Here is a 25,590-nt window from a genome sequence, read left to right as displayed (position 1 = left end):
AATTCATGCTGATTTTTCATTTTTTCCTTATGATTTGAGAACCAACTTTGATCTATCTAATTAAAACTTCTGTGAGGAACAAAACATAAAATGACTGCCAGGAGGCAGTCTGAAGTTATTTGAAATGATTTGAACATCAATGCTCTAACTTTCCAGAGCACCCTCAAGTGTTTGCAAAACCAAGTAAACAAATTGCATGATCCTTCCGAAGTATAATTAGTCTTCGGTTATACTATACTCTGGTGCCTTGATAAGCCAATCTGATACACAGCCGTTTTAAAATGTTAGCAAAACAATTCTGATGATAGGCTATCTATAGATGAATATTGTTTGGGTGGAACAAAGGACTTTAAAGAAAAGAAATGGGATAAAACAGACTGCAGACTTTACTCTTATTTAGAAAACCAGAAAAAAAGAATAAAAATAAGAGAAATGTAGGCTGACATAAACAATAAAGAAAGGAAAAGAGCCAAGTCCCAGAAGGATGTTGATAGGAATGAAAATAGAGACATTTAAAAAATGTAAACTAGAGCTATTGCTTAAATTTCCTGTCCATAGATAGCTTATTTCCTTCTATGAAGCTCTGCAGTATTATTGCTGAGTGAGTAAGCCAAAATGTAAATGAGGCTGTTGAAGCATAAATGGAGACCTAAGAGGTGAGAAAATGTTATGCTAATAATCAAAGAGGTCTCTGAAGGTCATGGGGAAAAAGTACATACGGGCCAAGGTAGAGTTATCCGTTTGGTCTCTGGGACTTGCTAGAAATTATTCTAATGTATAAGAAAAAAGAGATTCCTAGTACTTTTGAAGATGCCTATTATATAAAGTGAATAATATGTTTTTTCTAGGATAGAAATTTCAGACAGTACAATTCTTTAGGACTATAATAAATATTCATTATACCCACTATGCCAAAAGGATATCCCTGGTATTAGACATTTATAAACATTTAATTTGGGGAATTTAAACTCAAGAGTGAAGAAAGTACTGAAGAGGTAGTTCTAAAATAAGTCATTTTACTGTGTTTTGGACATGGCAGTGATTATGTAGTTTTTATACATCCAATCATTGACTCATCTATATCTAAATCTTTCTAAGATATGATTGTGGATGCATTTTGTACTGGGAAATGCTTTATTTGGATAATAAAGTAAATAAAATGTACACGTAGTGATACACACATATCTTATTCTGTATGTCAGTCAAACATCTGAAATGTTTTATGTTGGGAATATCGTGGCTTTGCATATAAATTCTTAACTCAATAACAACTATAATAACCACTTTGATGCAAGCAGGCCGTGTCTAAGAACCCAGAAAGGGTCCTGCAGGACCAGCCTAAAGGTCTTCTTGAAGGTTGGAAATCAAACACGAGCTAACGGAGGTGAAAGCAGAGTTTTATTAAAGATATACAGAGAGATTCAAATGGAGCATCTCAGAGACTTGGAAGGGAAAGAGGGAGTCTCATTTTTGCTTGGGATCTGGGGTTTTTATTGGCAATTATGGTCTGATGCACGTGTTCTTTCAGGCTCCAAGGAGCAGGCATCCAGGAACAAGGACAGGATTCATGCATCTTTTAGAAACCACTCATTCCATGAAGCCAGGGGTCTTGATGTCAAGATATCTTGAGCTAGGGGTCTGAAATATGCATATGGCGGCTCGGTGTGGTCATTCCTTAGATATCATTTATGTTCTGGAAGACTCCAAAGATATCATTATCTCTTTGTCCCTTACAAGGAAGACATACATTAAGGCATGTATAGGGGCATGGGTGTACATCCTAGCAAGAACAGAAGCAAGAAAAGAAGCAAAGCAGCAGGGGGTGGGGAGGGCAAACAGTATTTTCTTTCAGGGGTTCCTTTTGGTTTTCCAGTCTCAATTTCAAAGGTTATACATAAAATACAAACTGCTAAATTAAAAAAATAATTGATGCATTCTTTTGAGCTTCCTTAATCATTAAAGTAGATCAACTGCATAGATACCGTAATCAGGGTAAATGCATTTAATTCAGGTTAAAACACTCTCATGTCTAATGATCATAATATTATTCTTGTAAAATGATAAAAATAATAATGAAGAACAGAAGAAAGGCAGGCAAGGCCAAAGAGGACCCGCCCTAAGAGGAAGTCACACTTACCCTAGAAGGAGCCATCCACCCTTTGCCACGTGAACAACTCCCGGATAGGTAGAGGAGCACATGTACAAAAACCTGATTGGGTGACAGGTACATGGATTAAAACAGCCCACCAACATTCTCATAAAAATCTCTAGACTTAGAAACTCCTCTGGTGCCCTGTCACTCTTCAGGAGCTTTTTGCTATGGCTCAATAAACTTTGTTGTGCTGCCCACCACTCTTCATCTGGTCTACCCCTTCGTTCTTTGCAGCAGTGACCAAGAACCGCGGGCACTAAAGAAAAAGAAACCCTGAAACAATAATAAAAAGATTGATAGATATAATTTTAATTAAAATGGGACACAAAGATGAAAAAACCAAAATGAACATATTTCTTCCGTGTAAGAAATTTAATATGGAAAAATAAATGGAAGGCAGGAACACAGTAAGCAAATCAGTGAAGTGCGCTATGTTGTCACCTTGATAAAGAACACAACAGAAACATCATGACAAAATAATGCACTTTTGTTCCATACATCAGGGTTTCTCACATCATCAGTTGTGCTATTTATTTCATTGACATTTGAACTAAAAAGTCCAGCTCCTGTGAGTTAAAAAACAACATTATAATTCCATATTTTTAGAATTTTGTTAAGAATGTCACACTTTTTTAGCAGCTTTATAATACACTTCACTTTATGCTTCCCCCAGCATTTTTTGAGGGTCCATTTCATTACACTTCACCCATCCCCAGAATGAACAGCACAGTTAACTCTTTGCAGCTTTGGCAAATGAAAGTTGGTGCTTCATTTTAGTGTATAGTTCTTTGATCACTATTAAATTGAGCAGATTTCCATATGATTATAATTCATGTGTTTTTTTTTCTCCCTGAAAATTATTTGTTCTTGCTCTTTCCTCACTTTTTGTGTTGAAGTAGAACTTTATTGTTTTAAAGTTTTTACTTTAATTCTAGTTAGCTAACATACAGAATTATATTAATTTCAAGTGTGCAAGATAGTAATTCAACACTTCATACAATAGCCAGTATTTATCACAATTGTAATCCCTAATCCCCATCACCTATTTCACCCATCCTCCCTCCCCTCGGATAACCATCACTTTGTTTTCTACAATTAAGAGTCTTTTTCTTGATTTATATCTCTCTCTAGCTCTTTTTCTTCCCTTTGCTCTTAAATTCCACATATGAGTAGAAATCACATGGTATTTATTTTATGTCACTTAGTATTATACTCTAGCTCTATCCATGTCATTACAAATGGCAAGATTTCCTTCTTTTTATGGCTGAATAATATTCCATCACACACACACACACACACACACACACACACCACCACCACCACCACCACCACCATCACCACCACCTCTTCTTTATCCATTCATCAATGGATGGAGACTTGGGCTACTTCCATACCCTGGCCATTGTAAATAATGCTACTATAAACATGGAGGTACATGTATCCCTTTGGATTAATGTTTTTTTGTATTCTTTGGGTAAGTACCCAATAGTGGGATTGCTGGGTCATAGAGGTAGTTCTATTTTTAACTTTCTGAGGAACCTCCATGCTGCCTTCCACAGTGGCTGCACCAGTTTGCATTCCCATCAATAGTACACAGGGTTCTTTTTTTCTCCACATTCTCATCAACACCTGTTGTTTCTTGTGTTGTTGATGTTAGCCATCCTGACAGGTGTGAAGTGATCCTCATTGTGGTTTTGATTTGTATTTCCTTGATAATGAGCATCTTTTCATATGTCTGTTGGACATTTGTATATCTCCTTTAGAGCAATGCCTGTTCATGTCTCTGGCCCATTTTTACCTGGATTATTAATTTTCTGGGTGTTGAGTTTTATAAGCTCTTTATATATTTTGGATACCAACCCGATGTATCAGATACATCATTTGCAAATATCATCTCCCATTACTTAGGCTGCCTTTTAGTTTTGTTGATTGTTTTCTTTGCTGTGCAGAAGTTTTTACTTTGATGTGGTCCCAATAGTTTATTTTTGTTTTTTTTTCCCTTGCAACAGGGAACCAAGGTAGAAAAAAGTTTCTATGGGAAATGTCAGAGAAGTTACTGACTCCACTCACTTCTAGGATCTTCACATTTAGGTCTTAATTCATTTTGAATTTATTTTTATGTATGGTATATGAAAGTGGTTTATTTTAATTCTTTTGTGTGTTGCTATCCAGTTTTCCCAACACCACTTATTGGAGAGAATTTTTCCGATTGAATATTCTTTTCTACTTTGCCAGAAAATTAGTCAACCAAATAATTGTTGGTTTATTTCTGGGTTTTCTATTCCATTCTATTTATCTACGTGTCTATTTTTGTGCCAGTACTCTACTGTTTAATGTAACTTGAAGTCTGGAATTGTGATGCCTCCAGCTTTTCGTTTGTTTTTGAAGATTGCTTTGGCTATTTGGGGACTTATGTGATTCCATACAAATTTCAGGACTCTTTGTCCTAGGTGTCTGAAAAATACTGTTGGCATTTTGGTGGGGATTGTATTGAATGCGTTGATTGTTTTGGGTAGTATAGACATTTTAACAATATCTGTTCTTCCAATCCATGAGTATGGAATGTCTTTTCATTTTTTTGTGTTGTCTTGAATTTCTTTCATCAGTGTTTTATAGTTTTCAGAGTATAGATCTTTCACCTCTTTGATTAGGTTTATTCCTGGTTATCTGATTATTTTTGGTGCAACTTTGAATGGAATTGTTTTCTTAATTTCTCTTTCTGGGGCTTCATTATTGATGTACATAATTCTATACTTTTAATCATGGGCTGACCCAATGTAAACCTTTTCAGTTTCATTTTTTAAAATAAGTGAAATAATTAGTAAATATTCTTGCATGAGAATGATTCTTAGTTTGAACTTCAAGTAAAGGCAATGTTCATCAACAAATGTTGTGTGGTGTTTACTTAAGCTGCTTTTAACTTATTCCCAAGGTACACACTTCTGATCCTACACAATTTACCAAGAACTTAACTATTTTGTTAGTATTTCTTTTTGAGAAATGAAATTAGAGAAATTTATCTGGGAAATTAAGATTAAGTAATAAAGATAACCTTTATCTTATTGTGCAAGTTTTCTTATAATATAGAAAATTATGTTTGTGCAGATTTATATAAAAGACACATTCATTAAATATAACAAATAACAACCAACAAATTTCAAGAAGATGTAACCAATTGCTGCAGTTTGTCCTGAGATTAGCCATAACTGATATTCTTTATATTTTTCTTCCACTGCTCATGTAGATTTCCCTCAACTTGAGTCAGCACTTCAGGTGGCCAAGAGCACTGGTGCATGGGATAAATCATACTTTCATGCCGGAGGGTTCCAATTCTTTGGTTATCATGTCTTTGCTGCGATTGCCATTTAAGATTTTGACTCAATTAAAGCATTAAGAGGTTCCCTAAGGAATCTCCTTAGCTCCAGATCTATTCACATTCCACAGCAGCAACACCACCTCCTCATGATAACTGAGGTCAATTATCTCTGCCAGTATAGTTAACTTTCTTTTTGATTGTTGTTTTATTGGCAAAAGGAGCTCAAAATAACAAAAGTAAATAATTTTAAGTTTAGTGAAACTCTTCACATGTTCCTGGGTAAACACATCCCTCCTCTCAGAAGCAGGACTTCTAGTCCATAAGGCCAAAAATTGCTAAAGGAGGCAAAAAAGCACTCAATTTTGTCACTGGGAACAATGATGAGAACGTACTCAGACAAAGGTATTTTACATTGGAAATATTATAGGCATTAGGTTCAAAGGAATCCACTCTTATACCATTTTTGCTATACTGTGGATTGCTTTTCCAAGGCACTGTTTGTGATCCCATTATAATAAATCAGTTAACTTGTCCCTGAGAAAATTTGCTGGCCAAGACAACGCATATAGAGAAGGAAAACAGAAACACATAGCCACACCCATGTCAAAGCAAAAATTGCACCAGACAGTGTTAAACAAGGAATCTCAATCTTATTTGAGATTTTGCAATAGGGAAGGGGACTGAATTCACACCCACTGAAACAAAACACTGGAGAGTTTATTAGCTTTGGGATGAGCTAGTGGAAAAGTATTCGAGGATCTTGAAGTTGGAGTTATCAGTGGCACGTATCCAGCACATTGAGTTATTTGTGAGTTTGCAAATGTTTTTCTCTAGGATCAGGCTACCTACATTTGCTAATTGTTGTTAATTGAATTTAGGCTCCTACCCTCCTTTAGTTAGAGACTAGGTAATAGGAATGTCATCTCCTTTGATGTTCACATTTTTTAAAAAGATTTTATTTATTTATTAATGAGAGACACAGAGAGAGAGAGAGAGGAAGAGACATAGACAGAGAGAGAAGGCTCCATGGAGGGAGCCCCATGTGGGACTCGGTCCCAGGACCCTGGGATTGTGTCCTGAGCCAACGGTAGACCCTCAACCGCTGAGTCACCCAGGCGTCTCTGATGTTTACATTTCAGAGAGATTGTTCCTAAGTCTTTGAGACAGACATTCCCTGAGTTTAAAAAACAAACAAACAAACAAACAAACAAAAAAACTGGCAAGAGTTTAGGAGAAAATTTATGCACATTTCAAGGGAAGAGAACAAAAATTTCCAGTCGAAAGCTTTCTGAAGTAAATGCCATAAATAATGCCAGGTCAGGGGCCTATACTCTGGAAGAAGCCTGTCTAAAGTTTAGCCAAACTGAGGAGAGCTCTAAAGTAGGTCTTGATGACTCAGGATAAATACCAATCCAAAACAGATGAATTATTTACTATTCAAGGGTAGAAAGGATCCAGTGTAAGCTATCTATCACAATCTATCACATTGGCTAGCTGAACTCCTCCAAGGAGGGTGCTATCCCTAAGGCTGACCTTAGTGTCTACTGGGAATTGGTTGAGCATTCAGCATTCTGTGGCAATATCCCAAGCTCAGTGAGAGGATGCCCATGTTGCTGGGGCATATTTACCAAGCCAGCTCTTATGGCTTTTCTTTTCATTAGGATGACTGTAAGCTATAAGGTGACTGACGCTAGGATGTTTTTGTTTTCTTGTTTTTGATTTTATTTTATTTCGTATTTTGGCAAAGCAACAGTTATTAAATCTGTGATACATATTTGAGAGAATTTTGTTCCTTTATCTCAAGGAAGCTTATTTCAGGGATGGAAGAGGTTTCAGAGCTGTGCTACAGTCCCTTTAATGGCCATTATTTTGTGTGCATGTGTGTGTGTGTGTGTGTGTGTGTGTTTTCCTGTTCACTTTGACTCCTGGTGTGTAGATCTGACTTTCAACTCAAAGTATCTCCTCACATTTGCATTCTTAGAATCCTAGGATTTGTGTTAAAGATAGCAATAGTATTTAATTACTTAATTAAATCCTATCACAACAGGAATATATGCACATGTATGAGGACTTCACATTCAAAAATGTTTTTTGATGTTTTACGTAGATGTTTTCGATGTTTTGCAACAATCTTCTTAATAGCCAAAATTCCAAATAATCCAAATGTTCATGAGTAGTTGAAGGGATTTATAAATATATTGCTACATGGGACATTATATAGCCTGAAAATGCATGAACTAAAAAAATTAACTCAAAACTGAGGGGGGTTACACAAACAGCATGTCAAGCAATTGACGTCAGATCCAAATGAATAGATACTGTGTATGATTCCATTTAGATAAAGTACAAAGAAATCAAGACTACGATATTGTGTTAGAGTTCAAGGTAGTATTTATTTTGGGAAAAGTGAGGGGCCTGTGATTGGGAGGAACATTAAGGGACTTCAAGAATGCTGGTAAAGGCCTATTCTTGACCTGTTTGTGATTACACAGAAATTTGTGTGAAAATCGTGAAGCTATTGCACATGCAAATCCTTATATCTTGAAACATGGTGAGAGTTTATTAGTACTTAGTAAAAATGTTTTACTTGAATTTTTCCTTGTTTGCCAAACAAATTCAATGTTATGAGAATAAAATGAAGAGGTATTTTTTCCCTGATTTTTTTCCCTTAAATTAACTTGTATTAATTAAATATGCCTTCTGATAACCTAATTTAATTTATTCTCCTTCTTCTTCTCCCTCCTTCTCCTCTTCCTCTTCTTCTTCTTCTTCTTCTTCTTCTTCTTCTTCTTCTTCTTCTTCTTCTAATTGGTCACTGAGACCCTTTCATTTTGCACCCAAAACTGTTGAGGATCTTGCCTGTAGATACCCTCTGAGATTATGAGATTACACTATGGATACACATGGCTCCAGACACATGATGAGAAGCAAAGTGAGAAAAATAATGTTTTGGGTCAATCACATGATTACAGAGCTAGAGTTACCAAGAGGGTTACAGATGGTCAAGTTGCGCCTCTGTGACACTTCTAAGGAATCAGTGAGAGAACATTACAGGGATGAGAGATGGGAGTAACTACAAACTAAGGGCCTTATCACTTGGGACTTTGAGCTTTCCATGGGAAAATCAGAAGCAGAGGTCTAATAAGCCCAATAGTGATGGAAGGACTCAGGAGCTTGCGTGCGCAGAACTTACATGGCTATTGGGTTTCTGAAGTTCCTGCCAACAAACTTAGCCTTGCTGTCCAGTTCTTCTTTATTTCTGAGGTACTGGCAATATTCGGCCAAGTGCTCATATTAGCAAAGTGTTCCAGTTTTGATCTTCCTGGAGCAGAGCCCCACTACCAGGCCAGCAATGAATGTGTCTTCAGTATCCCACAGGGATGAGACACCATGAAGCTCCCCCGCCCCTCCCCCGCCATGCATCGGACTGGACCAACTTGCTTGCCTGAAAAGATGTCATCTCAGAGCCAGTTTGGTTCACTTTAAGCAGGAGACAGTTGCAAGACTTCTCACCTACGAAATCTTAGAAATCTGTTTTGGGTTGGTAACTCTTTTTTTTTTTTTTTTAAAGATTTTATTTATTTATTCATGAGAGACACAGAGAGAGAGGTAGAGGCACAGGCAGAGGGAGAAGCAGGTTCCATGCAAGGAGCCAGATATGGGATTCGATCCTGGGTCTCCAGGATCACACCCCGGGCTGCAGGCGGCGCTAAACCGCTGCGCCACTGGGGCTGCCCAAGGGTTGGTAACTCTTGAGACCATTCCCTACCACCTAGATTCCTGTCCTGGCTATGAACTTTTTTTCAAGCTTCCCAGTCACCTTGGTTAAAGGGATGTTCTATAGACTGGGTAGTCCTTGATGAAGAATTTGGACAGGTCAGTCAGTTTGTCGGATGTGATATACTTACTTAAATCCAGATCACACTTTCTCTGCCCTGAAAAACTGAGGCAGCCACGTCCATGCCAATGGCAACCTTATGAGTGTAAGCAGTTATCTTGATCTCATTCTTCAGCAGCTGCTCTTTTATTCTCTAGAATGTTAGGAATAAACATGCTTCCATCCCCCATATTGTGGCATCTTTCCCATGTTTCTTATTGATGACATTTTTCAGGTTCTGGTGAACCTTTGCTCCAATGCACATGGCTTTCTTGAGGTTTGCTGCACCAAATGCGAGGATCATGAACTCCTGTATGGCCAGCTCATTGCCAACACTGTTGATCATACTCTCACTTCAAAATTGTCAGCCAAGACAGTAATGTGGAGGTACAGGGGCATCCCATTCTCAATAGCTCCAGCTTTGCAGACAGCCAGAGAAACTCCCAGAAGGGAGTTAGCATCTGTTCTATCTGTCTTTATCATCAGTTTCTCAATCTTCTCCTAGTCAGGTTCTTGCTAATCAGAGTAGATGTAATAGTTTTATTGATGTGCTCACAGTCTTTGAGACACCTTTTACCACGTAGCATGTTTTATCATTGTCTAGGATCTCTAGGGCCTCTTAAACACCAGCTGAGTCACTTTTGAGGTACAGAGATCAACTTAAAACAGTGGGATTCCCATGAGAGTGAAAGATCTCTCTGGTCGAGATCTTGAGAATAGTCATGGTTCATTTCTGGCTGCCAGATGTCATGATGGGGCAAAGAAAGAGAGGGTGTTGCAGACACCAAAGGGTGAACAGCTGTAAGGTGTGTGTGCACCAAGTTGCCCCTGAGCTCCTTTCTGTGCTGTCTGCCCCAATGTCCTGCCCTGCTACCAGAGACCTGACCATCTTATTTTAAAATGAAAATTTACAATATAAAGTTCTTTTATCTCAATAGTACCTGTCTACTCTGTCAACACATTTAGATTTGTTAGAACACTTGGACTGTAATAAGACATTTCATTGTACCTTTTCAAATACATTGCCAAATATTTATTTTATTATTAATAAAGATAATAGAATTAATAGTGGGGAGTCTTGAAAAATGTAAAAATTTTTCAGGTATTTCTAGAATAAATTTCATAAATTACTATTTTCCAGTATTTTGTATAATCTGAAATGAGGTCTTTTGTAAATTATATGAATTATAACCATTTTTATCTCTGTAGTTTGTGCTTCTGTTAATGTTTCTGTCATAAAAAGAATTTATTATTTTGTTTTGTTTTTTGTTTTAAAGATTTTATTTATTTATTTATTCATGAGAGACACAGAGAGATAGACACATAGGCAGAGGGAGAAGCAGGCTCCTCGCAGGGAGCCTGATGCGGTACTCGATCCCAAAACCCCAGAATCATGCCCTGAGCCGAAGGCAGACACAACCACTGGGCCACCCAGGCATCCCAAGAATTTCTTATTGTAATAGTCTTTTTGTTTAAGTTTTTTGCATCTATGTCTATGAAAGATATTGGCTATAACTATTCTTTCCATTATTAACTTCAGATGTTGGTGTCAAGAATTGATTTACAAATTGTTAGGAAGTTTTATAACTTTGTATTCTCTGAACAATTTTATGTAACATTCTTGAAATTTCTAACTTAAATAGAAAAATACATTAAGATTTCTTAAGTGTTCTTCTTGAAAAGATTTCAATAATGGATTTAATTTCTTTAGTAGATTAGAATACATCAGATTTTCTATTTTGTCTTATGTCAGTTTTGTAAGTCACAGTTTTCATGGATTTTATAAAATTGTTAAATATATTGAAATAATGTGTATATAATATTTTATTATTCTTATATCATTAATTGTAGAATCTTAGTGGTGTCCCTTTTTAAAAATTCTTGATATTTTCAATGTGCTTTTTCCCTCTTAATAAGAATTGTTAAGGCTTCATTCATCTTAAAAATCATTTCAAAGAACCAACTTTGTTGGTTTTGCTGATATTATCTACTATGTTGATATTACTCCCTTTCTATTTTATTAGTTTTAGGCTTAAGTTGATTATTTCCATATTATATTTCTGTTTTTTATAATAAATTTATTTTTTATTGGTGTTCAATTTACCAACATACAGAATAACACCCCGTGCTCATCCCGTCAAGATTCCATCAAAATCCTAGAGGAGAACACAGGCAACACCCTTTTTGAACTCGGCCACAGTAACTTCTTGCAAGACACATCCACGAAGGCAAAAGAAACAAAAGCAAAAATGAACTATTGGGACTTCATCAAGATAAGAAGCTTTTGCACAGCAAAGGATACAGTCAACAAAACTAAAAGACAACCTACAGAATGGGAGAAGATATTTGCAAATGACGTATCCATATTATATTTCATTTTGGTTTCTTTTATATATATTAAATAATATATATGAGTAAAATACATATTATAATATATAATAATATATATTATATATATACATTCTAAGCACCAGTTTAGGAAAATCTCACAAGTTTTACTATGTCTGCTCATTTTTATTATTTCAAATTATTCAAAAACTTTTTGTGTGATCTTCTCTTGACCAATGTTTATTTAAAATGTATTGTTTGATTTTGTATTAATTGGATATTTTATTATTATCCTTTGTTATTGATTTGTAGGTTAATTTTGTTGTCATTAGAGAAAATCATCTGAATAATTATAATCTTTTGAAATTTGTTTAAGCCTTGTAAATTGTGATTGGTTTTCTGTGTACACATGAAAGTGATGAAATCTGTTATTGTTGAATGTAGTATTTTAGACATCAGGTTTGTCAATTAGGCCAAACATAATATTGCCTTTTAGATCTTTTATATCCTTATTGATCATTTGTCTGCTTGTTCTATCACCTATTGATAGAGGTAGATGTTTCTATCTCATCTTTGTTCTGCTAATATTTTTAAAATATTGTGAAGCTGTTATATTATTTTCATAAGGCATTTTATTTTGAAAACTTCTGAGTAGACTGACTTTTTATTATTACTGTAAAATGTCCTTCTTTATTTCAAATATTGATTCTTGCCTCAGTAATAGGATAGCACATTTGTATTAACTTCTTAAGTGTTGTCCTTCATATTTCACTAACTTGATCCAGGAGTTTATTTCCTAAAAATCGTCAATAAATTAGGAACAAAGAAAATGAGGCCCATAATTGCTAAATATGGGTTATGTAAAGATGATTTTATAATTTTGATACTCATTCATTCATTCACTCATTCATCTCTTCATTTATTTAACTGGATTAATGTACCCTTTGTGTGTTTGGTACTAAGTGAGTTGAAAGGGTTGAGGAAGGGATATATTCGGCTGAGAGGGGGAGATTCTAGAAAGTTTAGAAAATCCTTGGGCAGGGGCACCTCGGTCACTCAGTCAAGCACCTGCCTTCAGCACAGGTCATAATCTTAGGGTCCTGGGATTGAGCTCCCAGTTGGGAGTCCCTGCTTGTTGGGCATTCTGCTTTTCTCTCTCCCTTTGCTCCTCCTCCCTGCTCATGTTTTTTTTTTTTTGTCTCTCTCTCAAATAAAATCTTAAAAAAAATAAAAAAAAACTTTGGGCCAATAAGAAAGATTATAGATTTTTAAGTGCTCTATATGTAGCTTGGTCTTCCTAAAAATAAGTTTCTAAACATTAACAAGTTGATGCCAAATACTACATTTTACATAGTTTCTTCATATAATCCTTGTTATAATTATAATTAGATGAGATCATTAGTACCAACAATCAAATTGGCAATATTAGGGACTAAGGAGTTAAGTTTTTGAAATTAACTTGTATTAGAATATAGGCTAGTGTTTTAAAAATGATCAAATAAGAAAGAATATGTATATACATTTGAGCAATTTTTAAAGGGAAAATGGAAGGACTAGAAAAAGAGGTCGGGAAAATTCTCCAAATAGATATGCAAATTGGCAAAAAAAAAAAAAAAAGCACTGAGACATAGCAGGTGAATTTAGGGGTTCCAGTTTTCATGTAAAAGGAGTGTTAAATTACCAAAGACATAATATAAGAGAGGAAGTAAAATCCTCAGAGAACAATTTCCAAATGCAGAAGAAAATCAATAATCTTCAATATGAAAGGCACAGATGAGTAACAGGTAGAGGAGTGAAAGGTGTTGCATATGCAGATATGTATGAGTAAACGGAAAAAAAAAACAAGGAACAAAAAGAGTTTACTGAAGTATAAAGGAAGAAAGAATATTTTTTTAAAAATGAGAACTGAATTAATATAGAATCTCTTCAGAACCTAAGAATACTGTAGGACACTAATACAATGATTGGGCGTATTTTGGATACAAAATTAAAAAAAATACCTAGATAATTAAAGATATGAGGCATAAAAATTATTTCAGGCATGAAAAGTTTTAGAGTATTTAGTTCTTATGCATCTATATCTAGGAAAATAAGTGAGATGTATTTCTATTTTTAAAAATCTAAGAAAAAGGGAACAGTATGAACTCCATGGGAAAAAAAAAAAAGTCCTGAAAAGATACACTCCGAATATGAATCAAATCAAATCAAATACATTTGAGCAAGTGATATAATAAAAGAAGACAAAATCCATTTGTTCATATACTTGAAGTATTACAAAGTAAGTGGAACAAATTTTGTTTCATAAAGTTTTCTTCTCTTTGCAAGTTTATTTACAATACTTGCTTCTGCAACATATATTAATAAATCATAGTATTGTAAATCTGTGTTGTTGGACCTTAATCTTCAGAATCTCTTTACAGACAGTATATTCACATTCAGGCTAGAATAGAATGTAAGTGTTCTAAATTTTGACAACAATAACAAAATAATTACAAATTTTGACAACAATAACAAAATAATTATATGGTTGATAGAAGTTGGAAAAGCAAGGTTACATGGAAAGGAACAGGTTAGATAATTCCATACCATGTATCATGTGGAGTTAAGGGGAAAATTCTACAATTTAAAATTTTAAACCTAACCAATGAAGATCAAAACCTTCATGAAATATTTGTAAGAGGAAACAGAAAATAAGTTGGGTAATTGTATAAATGCGCTAAACGTTGTTTCATAGCAGCATATCAATGGTCACCACCTAATTCGGTAAGTCAAGAAATGGAAGAATGACTCTAGGTATCTGCAAATTGTTATTATAGACTCCACGTAGCTTCTCTAAGCAGGAAATAATTCCCTAAAAAATATTATACGTCTCACAGCATTTTCAGGAGTGCCAGATAGTTAATCTTGGCTATTTTACAACCAGGCAAAAAGTAGATCCATTGAATTCAGGGAGAAAATTAACACAGTGCTGGAGTTCTCCAACTCAAGTAAAACCACATGTGTCACCTATCCCTCTGCATGTATGACTCTGAGGACTAGTGGCACCACAGATGTGCCACACAGCAATCCTGGACTAACAGGAGTCCTTGTATGCTTGCTACAACAAATATGCAGCTGCCACTCTGTGTGGCTCTTTTCTAAATCCAAATCTAATATGGAAGCATCTAATTATTAAAAATGCCACTGCATTCCAGAGGCAAGTGAGTCTCAGAAATGTAAACTAGCACCACTAAGATATGTTAGTGGCCTTTGTTTGTTTGTTTAAAACACAGAAATGTATTCATTCATTGATTTTAGAGGCCAGAGTCCAAAATCAAGGTATCAGCAGGGCTATGCTCCCTTTCAAGGCTCTAAGGGATGATCCCTTCTTGCCTCTTCCAGCTTCTGGTGGCCACAGGTATTTCTTGATATGACACATCATCCAAATCTCTTCATCTTTTTTTTTTTACCTCTTTATTTTTTTAAGATTTTATTTATTTATTCATGAGAGACACAGAGAGACAGAGAGAGAGAGGCAGAGACACAGGCAGAGGGAGAAGCAGGCTCCCTGTGGGGAGCCCGAAGTGGGACTTGATCCCAGGTCTCTAGGATCAGGCCCTAGGCCCAAGGCAGGCACCAAACCACTGAGCTACCCAGGGATCCCTTTTTACCTCTTTAAAATTGATAATAGATATATATCATTCATCTAACTGTTCCCTAAATTTTTCCAGCATCATTAAGATGTTGACATATAACATGTGAATTTAAGGTATACAGTGTGATGATTTGACACACATATAATTGCAAAATGAACAGCACAATAGTGTTAGTTAACACCTTTATCTCTTCACACCTTTTCTTTTTAGTGTAATTCTAATAGGTGTTATTATGAGTTAGTTTCTCAAATATTTACATTTTTTATTTAGGAAATAAGATGAAAAATGTTTTCCTCAGTAGAATTTTGTTTATTATATTCCATTATATATATAAAATATTCATTATATATATTATATATTCGTTATATATAATATATATATTCATTATATATAAAAATGTATGTCTATCAACATTGTAATACTTTTACCTTCTCAAATTAATAAAAATAATTATAGTTTTAATTTTCTGAATACTTATCTATGCAAAGCATTTTTCTCTTTACATTCTTTTACTTAATTCTCACAGCAGCTCTTGGATGTAGACAAAATAGTCTCAAATTACTAAAAAAAAATAAAAATTCTTGAAAGTTAACAGAACTTTCATACGCTCAATCAAGACAGAAAATAGCAGAACCAGGAGTGGAATTTAGATTTTTCATTTTTAATATCGAAAAACCTATAAGAAAAGAAAGTTGTGATTATATATTTTTTTAAAAAAAGAGGAAAACTTACAAAAAATTCAATATCCAACTTACATAACACAGATTTACCATTCTGGGTGAAAAAAGATATGTAGGACAATAATAAATATTTTTAAACAAACTGTTAGTGAATGTCAATATAATCACAACTTTCATAAGTGCCTGCTAATTTAATATTGTTCAAAATTTCTTTAAAAGTAATTCTGTTCAAAATCATCTCAACTCTTAAATAAAAATTAAAAAAAAAGGGGGGGGATCCCTGGGTGGCGCAGCGGTTTAGCGCCTGCCTTTGGCCCAGGGCGTGATCCTGGAGTCCCGGGATCGAATCCCACGTCGGGCTCCCGGTGCATGGAGCCTGCTTCTCCCTCTGCCTATGTCTTTGCCTCTCTCTCTCTCTCTCTCTCTGTGTGACTATCATAAATAAATAAATAAATAAATAAATAAATAAATAAATAAATATTAAAAAAATCATCTCAACTCTCAACTCTCCTACTATGTATTTACAGTTGATTTTGTTACAATATCTAAACTATCAAAATACAATTATTTTCAAATAAATATCTAGCTACAGATGTATATGTAATTTATTATATACCAGTGTGTCACACCTTTCTTATAGCTTTTGATTTACTATTTTAAATAAAAGTCCTCATAAAAATTCAGCCAATATAAGAAACTTTGAAAACTGTCATGAATAGAAGACACTGATGGTTACCAGAAAGGCAGGAGGGGGGTTGGGTGAAATAAGGGATGGGGATTAAGGAGTGCACTTGTGGATGAGCATTGGGTTTTGTATGGAAATGTTGAATCACTATATTGTGCAAGTGTAATATTATGCTGTATGGTAACTAACAGGAATTTAAATAAATCTTTAAAAATTCCCATGAATAGGGTTATTTTTGTATTGTATGTTTTAATGTAATTCCTTGATGACTCTGTACATTTGAAACTCTATGTAGCTTAAAAACCACTTCTTTTAACTTCACAAAAATTTATAATAACTTTAATTGCAATTTTTAATTTTTAAATAAATAACAAATGCAATGAATAGTGAAAAGTATTTAAAAACAAGTTTCTTTGGAGAATCATGGTTTAATGTGTACAATAAAAATGTCCTAAATAGCCTCTCATCCAGAAATTGCTACTCATTTTACATTATTACTAAAATTATGCATTAATAGCCCAGTAACTTCATTGATTTTTTAAAGACTTTTTCAAAGTTCTTGGCAACTAAATGCTGTTGATGAATAATGCAATAGTTTGCTAAAACACCTGGAGTTTCCTATTTAGGTTGGCTGTAAACCTGTGTTCCCTACTAACCGTTAGCGTTCCATCTGTTATATAAGCGATGTCATTGGAAAAGGGAATATTTTTTTCCTGTAAACTAACTTTAAAGGTTTCAAATATTGAAAAGCTCTGTTTTTTTACAGTATGTTATTCTAAGTGACATCTCCTCTGTCACTTTTTAAAAATTATTTTTGAAAAAAATTATTTTTGAACTGTGTATATGGTAACTTCAGTTTATTATCCTTCATTTTCATTTACCTGCTCATTGAGTCATCTAAAAACAGTATCTCTGCTCAGTGAAAAGGAATAAATTGTATCACATTTGAACTACCTTTCATCACAGTACAAATATGTTCACATACAACCACCAGGATTAATTTTTCTCTATATTGTATGATTCATCATATTTTGTATTATTTTTACTTCTTATAGGAAAGAAAAGAAAGCTTATAGTTATGAATTTCAGGGTTTTTAAGCATCCAGTTGACAGAATAACACTTTCCAGAATTCATTTAAACTTCAGAATTTTATGGTTATTGTGTTTTTTAAAATTTGTATTTATTCTCAACATTTTTGTTGCTTAAATAGGAAAAATATCTTACCCAATTAAATATAACCATGATGTTCATTTAGGGATGATGTGATAAAATCCTAGAATATATATTCAACTGACTAATATAGACACTTTTCTCTCTGTATAAGCCTTTAAAATAAGATCTAAAATTACCTTTATTTTATAAATATAATCACAAACTGATACAAGAATATCAGGGAAGAGGTTGTGTAGACAACTCATATACCACAAGTGGTGCCGCCATGGCGAAATGACTTTCCAAAATGTTGAATAAACTTTTGGTTAAGTTCTAAATAAAGCAAAATACAATCTCCCCAAAATGTACCCCGTAGCTCCACTCGATGTACATTGAAGTTGTATAAAATCTGTTTTTTATTTATGTGTAAAATGGAAGGCAATTCTAGGTTCTATTTAAAGTAGAGGGATGCCTGGGTGGCTCAGTCGGTTACATGACTAACTCTTAGTTTCAGCTCAGGTCATGATCTCAGGGTCCTGAGACAGAGCTCAGCATTGGGGTTTGGGCTCAGTGGAGAATCTTTGCTTCAAGCTTCTCTCCCTCTGCCCTTACCCCATAGCACTCTCTCTTGCTCTCTCTCTCTCTCAAATAAATACAAAAATTAATTTTTAAGAGAATTATTGTATAATTCTCTTAAAAAAAAGAATAAGCAGACACCTTATCCCACTCTTCCTCTATCAAAACCCATATCACTTTATAAATTCTGATAATATATTATTTTTGTCCCTCTAGTTATTATCTATTTCCTCTCCCATCCACACACACCCAGACACATTTACACACATAACACACACATCGTCTGAATGTGAACTTCTTGAGAGTGGGACCCTTGTCGGCCTTCCTCATTGCATCATCACCAAGACTGAGCCTGACACCTGGTAGGCACTCAATAAAATACCTGGTAAATAAATAAAATAACTTACTTTTCGAGCATTTAATTTCAACTAAATGTCCTTCTCAATGAATCCTATGTAATAGCTTAAGACACAAAGTAATTAGGACAAGATCAGAGCAATTCAAGCTGAACACTGCATTGTGATTAGTTGTAGCAGTGACTTACATGGTTATTTTAATGTTAACTACCCAAGAAGACAGCTTTCACATAAAAAAAAAAAAAGTATTGTTATAATCTGAATTTCTAAACTAAAAGTCAAATGAAATTATTGTAACCGTTGCACAAGGTGTTATCCAATCACAAACTTTGAAGCATTGACAGTTTTAGTCTCTGGTGTAAGAAACATAGACGTAAGAAACCTAGTCATTCAGAATGAGCCAAGGTACCCTTTAGCAGAAATATGGAATTACAGTTTGCCTGAGGAATACCAGGATTGCTCATGTTTGCGTATTTAGATTAATAGTACATTTCTACAAGGTTTGCGCTATAATTGGAACTTAAGTAACATTTGTAAAGTGTTATCCGTCAGAGCCTGAAGAGACCCAAAGAGAATGTATGTCATTATGCAAAATTACTAATTAAGTACAAGTAATTTAGCAGATAATTTACATGTTCATTTTATAATAGAAATTATTTAGTTTTAGGGTTCTCTTTGTATTTCTAAAGTAATCTTGACCCAAGGGATCACAGACTGTTAAGAAGAAGTATAAATTATGGAATGAGACATATGTTTAACTGATTCATAGAGCTTTTGTTGTGGCTAATGATTCCTCTAACAGTAATTGCATAAGGGAAAACATTTTCTTTTTAAGTAAATAATGTTCATTACCTCTTAAATCTACTGTCACTTGACAACACTAATGTGGAAAAATTTCTACCTTCTTGATTAGCTCTCCAAGGATATCCAGCAGCTTTAAATTAATATTGATCAAACAGAAACCATCATATCTATCAAAATGTTCTTATGAATGTGGATGCATGGGAAAAAAATTTCAATAGGTTCTAGGAAAGAGAAACACTTTCTTGAAATATACTGTAAATATATTGTAAAATATTAGGATGAGGAAATTATGCTGGAATGTGGGGTTTATTTTGTGGTCATTGATAAATACCAGATCCATTGAGAAAATCTTACATATTTCAATAGTAAAGATTTATAGCTGTACAGTCAAATTGTGGCCATATTACATTTATAATTATTACCTTAACACTACCACTTGGGGGAGAAATGAAAACAAACCCGCACTCCCCAACTGACAGTTTTTATCCAAATCATCTGAAAAAGGGTAGGAACTCTATTTATTCACAGCTTTAGTACCGATATCCTAAAACAGTGCTGAGTCACGCTTTAGGTGACAACTCCTCAAGTTCTATTTTCTTTTGGTTTAATTTATTGTTGGCTTTCAAGTAACTTTTCAAAAGTTTAGTGTTTAGTTATTTTATTTTTCTAATTGTTATTGGTGTATATATTTAATGTATATACTTAATGGTATCAAATTTCCCCCTCATAATTCCTTTAGCTATACCTCAGATTCTGCTATGTTTCATTTACATTTTGAGAAATATTGCAGTTTGACATGAATTTCCAGTTCCATCCAAGAGTTGTTTAACACTGTGTTTAATTTCTAAATTAAAAAAAAAATAAATAAATAAATAAAAAATTTCTAAATAGGAGAGCTTTTTGTTTTTCCATCTTGTTATTTCTAGTTTTATTGAAAAGAGTTCAGAGAATGTTCTTTGTCTTATTCTTATTTTTAAGAATGTATTAAGATTTCCTTTATGACATTAAAAAAAGATAAATTCTCATGAACATTTTCTGTGCATTTAAGAGAGGTGCAGTATCTTTATTTGGGTTAAAATTTCAATCTGTAAAGTCTAAATTATTGAAAACAAATTTGTAGTACTTCAATGTATTTTCAAAATTTTTGCTCATTTGATCTGCCTTAGATCAAGAGACATGTCTCAAATTTTATTTATTATTTTTTTAAAGATTTTATTTATTTATTTATTTGAGAGAGAGAATGAGTGTGGGGAAGGAGAGGGAGAAGCAGACTCCCCACTGAGCAGGGATCCCAGTGCAGGAGTTGATCCCAGGACCTTGGGATCATGACCTGAGTCAAAGGCAGATGCTTAACCAACTAAGCCACCCAGGTTCCCCTCAAATTTTATTTTTATTAATTGTTTTTGTCTATTTCTCCCTGAACCTGCTGTAGTTGCTGTTGAATGAAAATCATTGCACTGCTTGCATAAAATTCATGACCATTATAATTTCACAGAGAAATATTTTTTAACTTTATAAAATTATGATTTCATCATTTTATACTTCCTTTAGTCTAAGTTTTTTCTTTCCAAATATCAAGATTTTAGCCTGTACATTATTTTCCATTACATTTGAATGGAGTATATTGGTGCACCTTTTTTATTTTCTTCACTTCTTAAGGTTGGTTTATTTTTTTGACACAATTTTTAGCCAATAAGAAAATATTTTCTTTCTACTGGTGATTTAAGCCAACTTAATTATTGATATAATTGATATATTTAGACTCCAATTTCTTATATTTTTTTAAGTTTTATTTACGTGGAATTATATCAAAATGTAGTAATTTATTCTCTCATCATACATTTTGGTATTTATAAAGATTTGTAGTTTTAGATTAATGGTTACTTTTTTACTAATATGTTTTAGAATATTCTCAGTCTTCTCACTTTGCTGGATTCTGTCCATTATTCCCTTCTATGAGTAATATTGAATTTAACTAAAAAAAGAAAAAAAAATATTGAATTTAACTAGAAACACTGTTTCCTCATCTCCCTTTCTCTCCAAATTCAATTTGAAGTAATGTCTCATACTCCCAGTTAATACTTATAAGGCAATTAGTGAACTGATTTTACTTTCCACATCCACTTTCAGTTTTCTAAACCACTTTTAATTGTGTTACTTTTATCTAAAACATCAGAGCAGCCAACTAACACATGCTTTATAGGTGCTCCTTATGTTTATCACTTCTTACAAATAAATATATATTCAATGTTTATCACCAGTTTTAATCTTATATCCTTAATTGTTTATATTTTCTAAATATAACTTTCTAGCAATTTTCCTAGGAAGGACTTATCGGAACAATATTCCCTGATTTCTGTCATATTCTTAAGCTTGTCCATGGCCTTCAGACTAGAAGAAGATCAATTTAGATAGTAGATCTTTTGATCAAACTTGTTTCCCTTAGGATCTTAAATGAATTGTATGGTTTTCTGGCACAAAAAATTGCTGTTGAAAATTGTAATGTCAATCAGATTCCTTTCCTTTGTAAGTCAGTAAATTTGAGTAATTGGCTTTATTTTGTTAAATAATTCATGAATCTCATCTAGTAGATAGGAAGAAGTTCCAAAGAGTTGTGCAAAATGGAAGGGTTTTAAAAGCAGAAAGAGGGCAAGACAAGGAAAATAGTGTATTGTTTTGGGCATGGTCACCTTCCTTTTGGGGATGGGAAGGTCTATCAAGTAGATAGCCACACTAGTGCTATGTGATAATTCCAGATCAGCTGGTTAAAGGCTATAATCCTTGGAGAGGCTGAAACTCCAGTTAGGTTAGGTATTAAGTCTTGGTTTGCTGATGGTAGGCTTAGCACTAGTGACTCCATTTTGGGCCTGTTGTCTCTTTTTTTAGCAATTTCCCTTTTTTGATCAGACTCTTGGCCTGAGATATGATCAAAATTTAAGGCTTTAGCTTCACTCTCAGCTATTACTCTGTAGTTCTTGTAGCTTTTACTGATCTTCTGTATGATATTCACAAGTCATGATGTTTCTTCGCAGACTCTCTGTGTGGTATTCACAGGTTATGACTTCAGATTCACAAATTTAGTCGTTTATTTTCTTCATTCTTTTTTGGCATTCCACTTTTAGGAAGATCATTTGCTTGGTGGTTCATGGTTGTGAACAAGCATTTAAAACTTTTGAGAGGTGGCCCCGGTGGCTCGGCAGTTTGGCGCTGCCTTCAGTCCAGGGCGTGATCCTTGGGACCCAGGGTCGAGTCCCACGATGGGGTTTCTGCGTGTAACCTGCTTCTCCCTTTGCCTGTGTCTCTGCCCCTCTCTTTTTGTGTCTTTCATGAATAAATAAATAAAATCTTTAAAAAAGTTGTTAAAACTTTTGAGAGAATACAATGCCTTTAGGAGATTCTATGATTATTATAAGTAAGATAATTCTCAATGTCTGGAGTGTACTTTGGAGCTATGATGCTCAAGACCCAAACCAATGAAAATCAAGTAAGTAAAAAGACCCCCTCCCCCAGAGGAGTCCCCTTTTTAAGCCAAGTGGCTTGCTCAATCGTCTTATATGACCAAATATCTACTATCTCAGAAGTGTTAATCAAGATGCAGCAGGTAGTGTTGGCCAAAGCACAGATACCTCACTGCTCAGCCAAGATAATCAAGGGCTATCCTAACATCAAGAGCCTTGACCAGAGAGTCTAACGAGTTTTGTTGGCCAGCTATTGTTCTAGCAGCAGATTCTGCAATATTTTCAAGAGGTAAGGAGAGGTTCCTGATCATAGTCTTTAAATTTATACCTAGCAGGAAAAGTAGAGCCAAAGGAAGTGAATCCTGAATCATGAACTCCTCCTGGTCAAGTCCTGACTAATTTGATGATGTAGATTCAGGGGATTTGAACAATGAATTGTCTTGGTTCATTTGTGCAGTTAGGGGGCGTAGTTGGATATCCTCAGAGGCATTGCCTGGTTATGTGCCAGATATCTAGGCATTCAGAGGTCTAAGGGAAATGATAATCACCACAAAGATAAATCCTGTCAGTGCACAAACCATTCCAGTTAATGTGGCATTATTAATAGATTCATTCACAGGGATTATTGCATTTGCCTGTTCAAACCAGGTGTCAGTTGGGTTTTCAGCACATTCTGAAAGTAAGCCTCCCAAGCTGAAATAATTACTTTAAGTACTTTGCAAAGATGGGTGCTACTGTTGAGATTTTTTTTCATGACTGGGGGAAGACCTGATTTAGATAATCATGGGAATGTAGAGGTGCAACTGTACTAAGAGGTACATAGGTATTTGTGTTTAGTTGACCAAGACGTTATAATTGGAGAAAAGATAAAAAGCCACTGGATGTTCTGGTCATAAAAGTTGAGCTTTGGAAGAAGCTTCTAAAGGCTGTCAATCATAGTTTATGGTGACACTGGGAATTGAAGAGAAATTGGTCATAGGGAGAATGAGGAAGTCTCAAGCATCATGGATAGATTGAATTCTTTGATGACAGATCAAGCAGTCTATAAGGTTACCTCCCTTAGCAATGGCCTGAGAGACATAGATGAGGGCCACCTCTTTCCAGGCCAATGCCAGAGTAAAGGAAAGAAAGAGAAGAAAGAGTTTCTTATTTAGTTAAATAGTGAAGTTTTGATCTGGCATCTTGGGTGGAAGCATTCTATATGGTTGTCAGATACTTCTTTTCTTTATCATTTTGATTTGGAAGTCTCCTGTGTCTATATAGGACTACATGTCATACAGAGCCTTCTTTAGCTGTGAGATGTGTACCCAAGGTTCAATACCTTCTAGTTTTTGAGCAGTGTCAGTGGTCAGGAGCACTAGGAAAAGTCCCTTCCAGCAAGGCTCAAGGGCTGTCTTCTTCTGATATGGTTTCTGGAATACTCTAGTCACCAGTCTCCAGGCTATGACCAATAAGACCCTCTGAATTCGGTTCCAGCAGGTTTCTTCAACCTGTCAATGATATGCTTTGGCATAGGACATTAAAGACTTACAGTAGTTGGTCGTATTAGCATAACACAATAAAGGATCAGCAGAAAGTTGTATGCCAATAGACATTGGCCTACTGGTGACTACTTCTTGTGGAGTGAATTTATGTTTCCCAAAGGGGGTCTGTGACCACTCAGGGAGGCCAGAGGCAATACCTTAGGCCAAGGGAATCCAGTAGTTTCAGCAAATTTAGAGACTTGAGTTTGACGGTCCCATTAGTTCTCTCAACCATGCCTGATGATGGAGGGTGATAGGCACAGTGATAATTCCAAGAAATTTGCAAGGTTTTTTGCTAAGACTCTTATGATTTGTCAACTAGAGTGGATACCTCAATCACTAGAGATTGTAGGAGGTATACGGAGTGGGAAACACATTTTCTAACAGTTTACTTGCCACTGTGAGAACATCAGCCTTGAGGCAGGGGAAGGCTTCAGCGCATCCAGGATGCATATGTAACAACATGTTGATAACCCATACTGGGAGGCAGTTGCATGAGGACCAACTGTAGGTGCTCAGAGGGTCCAAAAGGAAAAGGTTTGACATCCCTAGAAACAAAAATAATTTTTTGAGGTGTATGGGCCTGACATATCAGACATTTGTGGTAAAATGTGACATTTTTAGAGTCTCCCCCCCAATGTTTGTTCATAATTTGAGTCATCGTAAATGCACTACAGTGGGTGAAGGAACGTAAATTCGGAAAACTGGGTTATGCCAAGGAGCTTGGAAGAACCAAGCCATCTCTGGTTTCCAAGTTTCATTGAACTTTAACCACTGTCTTGTGTTTCTTAATGTCCCTGATTCAGAAGTAGATTGTTGCTGTGTTGCAAGGACATCAGGATGCCCAAGTCTGGCAACATGAGGTCATTTGTTTGTTGTTTGTTAGCAAAAGCAGAAAAAATTTCAACTACAATTGTCACAAATTTCATAGATTCTATTGCTGCTGCTTTTGCATGAAAGTCAGTTAGGACATTCTCCTGACACTCAGCTTTGGTCTTTTGCTTCAATTTTGATGACAGCAATTTCAGTAGATAAGAGAATAACATT

General features: G+C 34.8%; 1 long non-coding RNA gene and 1 pseudogene across 2 annotated transcripts in view; both read right to left on the bottom strand.

Annotated features, from left to right (window-relative positions):
• Positions 1–1,396: 1,396 nt before the first annotated feature.
• LOC144291897 (uncharacterized) overlaps positions 1,397–25,590 on the bottom strand; it is a 53,773-nt gene continuing 29,579 nt past the window's right edge. The window contains exons 2-3 of one of the 2 annotated variants that reach the window (XR_013359453.1): positions 2,138–2,425; positions 1,397–1,638 (exon numbers count right to left, since the gene is read on the bottom strand). This is a non-coding gene — a long non-coding RNA (uncharacterized LOC144291897). The remainder of the gene's footprint in view (positions 1,639–2,137; positions 2,426–25,590) is intronic. The other variant, XR_013359454.1, reaches the window with a different exon arrangement.
• On the bottom strand, positions 8,658–10,069 carry LOC144291337 (alpha-enolase pseudogene; annotated as a pseudogene).

Source organism: Canis aureus, chromosome 20 (genome assembly GCF_053574225.1).
Source record: "Canis aureus isolate CA01 chromosome 20, VMU_Caureus_v.1.0, whole genome shotgun sequence".
NCBI lineage: Eukaryota > Metazoa > Chordata > Mammalia > Carnivora > Canidae > Canis > Canis aureus.
Note: the sequence above shows the minus strand (reverse complement) of the source record. Positions and strands in the feature narration are given on the sequence as shown.